Source organism: Octodon degus, unplaced genomic scaffold (genome assembly GCF_000260255.1).
Source record: "Octodon degus isolate 3935 unplaced genomic scaffold, OctDeg1.0 scaffold00177, whole genome shotgun sequence".
In the NCBI taxonomy this organism is placed as follows: domain Eukaryota; kingdom Metazoa; phylum Chordata; class Mammalia; order Rodentia; family Octodontidae; genus Octodon; species Octodon degus.
Genome location: NW_004524753.1, coordinates 2,724,232 through 2,728,787, shown reverse-complemented (window position 1 = coordinate 2,728,787; position 4,556 = coordinate 2,724,232). Strand labels below are relative to the sequence as shown.

The following is a 4,556-nucleotide window of genomic DNA, read 5'->3' as shown; positions in this document are numbered from 1 at the left end:
TTAGCAAAGCACAGGGACCGCGGTTCAATCCCCCAGCACCACATGCCAGCCAGCCCCACCCCCTGGTGGGCTGAGCTGGCCACACACACACACACACACACATAAATAAATAAATTTTTTTTAAAAAAAGAGTTAAACAGATTCTGCAATACAAAATTATACCAAGTACTTCAATCACTGAGTCACTAATATAACATGGCTCAGAGAAGTGAACTAAAAACTTTTAAGCCATAACTCATTCTAGAACTATATTTTTAAAATGATGTTACCTTGAGTTTTTTTACCAAGATGGTGCCGAAGGCAAAGAAGGAGGCCCCTGCCCCTCTCAAAGCTGAAGCCAAAGCAAAAGCTTTGAAGGCCAAGAAGGCCCAGCTAAAAGGTATCCACAGCCACAAAAAGAAGATAGCAACGTAACCCACCTTCTGCCATCCCAAGACACTGCAGCTCTGGAGGCAGCCCAGATACCCTCGGAAGAGTGCCCCCAAGAGAAACAAGCTTGACCACTATGCCATCATCAAGTTCCCCCTGACCACAGAGTCAGCCATGAAAAAGATCAAAGACAACAACACACTTGTGCTCATTGTGGATGGCAAAGCCAATAAGCACCAAATCAAACAAGCTGTGAAGAAGCTGTGTGACATTGGTGATGCCAAGGTCAATACCCTAATGAAGCCTGATGGAGAGAAGAAGGCATATGTTCGACTGGCTCCCGATTATGACGCATTGGATGTTGCCAACAAAATTGGGATCATCTAAACTAAGTCCAAGGGAAATACCCACTGGGGCCCCCTCCTGTCCCTCTCTTGGACAGGAGCTTTTCTTTCTCTCAATTAAATATATTCTGCTCATAAAATAAAATAAAATAAGTCCAGCTGGCTAATTCTAAATATATACTTTTGGGGCTGAGGAAATAGCTCAGTAGAATAAGCACTTGCCTGGCAAGCACAAGGTCCTGAGTTCAATCCCCGGTACCACCAAAAAATAAATAAATATATATTTATATATATTATAAATAAATATATATATATATGTGTGTGTGTGTGTGTGTGTGTGTGTGTGTGTACTTTTTTCCCAGTTTTGTTGTCTCCCAAAAATAGAATCCAAATAATGTTAATTTTAAAATAAATAAATTAATTAAGGATTGTGGATAGCTCAGCTAAGTTAATCAAGATTTCACTCTCTAGGATTTAAAGGATTTGAGCTCCACTGCAGCAAGTGCTTCTGGGAAGAGTTCTGTAGAGACGAGGCAGAAGGCAGACAGTGTTAGTACTCAGCAGTTGCCTCTTCGGCTCTTCTTTCTAAAAATGCTGGACAGATGCACACTGGGCCTCAGACTTTGAGCTGAGCTCTGAACTCAGACTATGCTACATATAACATAAGTCAGCAATGAGCTGTCCTGACCTTAAATTGTGAAAACACTATTTATTTTTAATCTTAAAATTGAATTTTGAAGGGGCCAGGGAGATGGCTCAGTGGAATAAACGCTTCCCTGGCAAGCGCAAGGGCCTGAGTTCAATCCCTTGTTCCACAAAAAAAAAAAAAAAAAATTGAATTTTGAAGTCCTAATGAATCAACATAAAACAATATATCTCCACCTTAATATTCTGATCTGCTCATCAATGAAACTTTTAACATTGGTTATACCATACTGAGAATGACTTAATCATGATTAGATTCCTTAGGGAAAAGTTGAGCGGTCCTCCAGAGTCCTGCAGGAAACCTGTATCTTTTGGGAAGGGTAGGCATGGGAGGAACTACAAGACTACAACCTTCTGGTTCCTTCCAAAACCACAAAAGAGTTCCAGAGTCCTCACAGAACTCAGTTGTCCCTTCGACAATCCTGAAGTAGGCTTCTTTTGCTGGGAATTTATTCTTACAGCGGGTAACTTCTGTGTGCTTACTGCGTGGCAGGCCCTATTCTTGGAGCTTGAAACACAGGAGTAAACAAAGACTCCTGTGCTCATGGGTCCTTAGTGTCTACCAGACTCTGGAAAATGAATCTGAGAAAGACAGTATCTGTCTTTGAGTAGTGGAAAACACACTCACACATAACCAAAACATAATTTGATGAGTAGTTTGCCAATGATTTGGGAAGAAAAGAAGCAGTAGATTCTGCTGGGTGCTGGGGATAAGAAATTGCAGACTGAACGGAGGGAAGTGTGACCACATGGTCTTGTGGATCGAATTGTACTGAGACTCCCACAATCAGCAAAGGACCTTTACCCTTCTGAATGCCTGTTTTATTAATGTATTTGTTAAAGAAAGGATGTTTGGAATTGGCAGGAACATCCTGCAGCCCAGCTCAAAGACACTAACAGTTTCTGTCTAGGACCAGACAACATCCCTGTCATAGCAACATTCTTGGAAAAAGGCTCAGTGGAAATACTTTTTCTCTTCCCATCCATTGACAGAGCGAGGGAGGAAACCTCTGGCCTAACATCTGGTGAGTTTTGTGCTGGACCATATTCTCCACTGTACAAATGACACTTCCCTTGGGACACAGTCCTTTGCCCAGGGAGGAAACTGAAAAGAGGCAGTTGCCAGAGCTCTCAAGGGCTCTCATCTCAGGAAATAATTCTGGGACAGAAGTGGCTTTCTTCTTTCTTAGTTTTTGGAGAAAGAAAAAAAGAACCTGCCCTTTTTTCAGTTGTAGATTGTGGCCCAGAACAGCTACTGGAGATCTAAACCCTTGCAAAAGACACAACAGTGTTGGAGTGTTGGGAGCCTTGTGTGGGGGTTTTCTCCTACTCCCTGGTTTTTTGTCAGAGAGAATCCCCTCCCACATGACAACTGCTTGACCTTCAGCTAGCTAGACCAGAGCTTTCTTGGCATTGGGCATGTTTATTATCTAAGTGGAAAACAACTATGTGATTTTTAAGATTTACTGCTCAGCTGAGAAGCAGCCATGAGACCTGTCTGGGTGTAGAAATGATTTGAAAACTTAGTAACATGACTGTGAAGAATTGTGTTCATTTCCTTGAATAGGGGCAGCAGCACCCAAGCAGCAAAGTACATGGGTCCCAGGCAAGACTGCCAGGCTCACCCACACACTGACCCCTCTACACACCTCCACTGCCCAGCCCTACCCTCATCACGCCCCATGGCACCTCAACCCTGAATGTACAGCTCTGTTGCTCTCTTGAGCGCAGGGTATCATTTCTCTCTCCCTGCCTATCTCATGCTCCCAGTCTTCTAGAAAGGCCCCTCCACCCTCCAGCTCCCCAGCACTTGTGAGCCCCTCCTCTTGGAAGTTGAGGATCAGCTCAGAGTCTCACTGCCTGGAGCTCTTCCTGAATCATGCTTCATCTCCTCCAGAGCCAGCTGCTCCCCTTCTGCGTCCTCCTCCTGCAAACTACCTGTGCCCATCACACTCTTTCACCAATGTCTGTTTCTATTTGTCTCCCACTAGGTTCTGAGCTACTTTCATATGTGTCCTTAGAACTTAAGACAGACCCTGGGGCCTAACAGAAACTCAGTTTTTAAATCAATGAAGGAATGAATGAGTGGGTCCCCTAAGAGACAGATCAGAAGTGAATTCACTTATTACTCAAACCAGAGACTCTGAATAGGTAATGAGTCTGGATAAAGACCCTAGAAATCAGGAGTCTGTTTCATGATCCATGTCTTAGTGAAAATTGCTTCTTCCCATTCACATGGCTACTTGATGTCACCTTATTTAAGAAGCATTTTCCCACATAGCCCTGTGCAAACAGCTGTATCCCACTTTCCATTTGGACATGTCATTGTTTATTGTCTCCCCCAGAGTGGGATTTTAGTCCCATTTTTTTTATGTGTATCCCAGGGTCCTACTCCATGCTTGGGAGGTGACTGGCACACAAGTGATTGCTGAATAGCAGAGCCTAAGTTAGAAATTTGTACATAGCTGTTAGCTCATGGAAGCCCCCTTTCCCTAGATGGGGAAAACTAAGGCCTTCCTGAGAACTAACTTGTTTACTCTCATCATCCTGGATTTGGGTACAAAAGTCAGCAGTCGGTGGAGAGGACAGAAAGCGCCGGCTGGTTTCTCTGAGTGTCTCACGTCCTCCAAATCCCTCTAGCACGACTTTCTGCAATGACCCTAGAAACAGCTGCACTCTTCACAAAGCCTAAGGCCACTTCTCAAACTTCCCACCCTCACAGGACCTGTAACCCAGCCAAGATGTGCAGGCTGACCCTGAGCCTCACCTGCTCAGGTTGAGTGATATACAAAATTGAAGGGAAGGTTTAGGGGAGAAAGGGTTGTTCGGGTCACAGCAGCAGAAAAGTAGGAAATCCTGAAGACAGGAGGACTAAATCAAGGCTAGATCCACTTCGCATCAACCCCCAAGCACTTGCCTTTATTTTTAAACAACTGTGACCTTAGTAGAGTGGTATTTTTTGAGGGGAGAGTTATCTGCGGCAAATTACGATTATAGACATGTAACCCAGGGCCGGAGAGATAGCTCAGTGGTCTAAAGTGCCCGCTTCAGCAAGCCCAGGGACCACAGTTCTATCCCCAGCACCACATGCTGGGCCAGCCCTGCCCCCAGGACAGGCTGAGATCCACACACACACAC

General features: G+C 44.5%; 1 pseudogene; it reads left to right on the top strand.

Moving 5' to 3' along the window:
• Window positions 1-288: 288 nt before the first annotated feature.
• LOC105743858 lies at window positions 289-756 on the top strand (annotated as a pseudogene).
• Window positions 757-4,556: the final 3,800 nt, after the last annotated feature.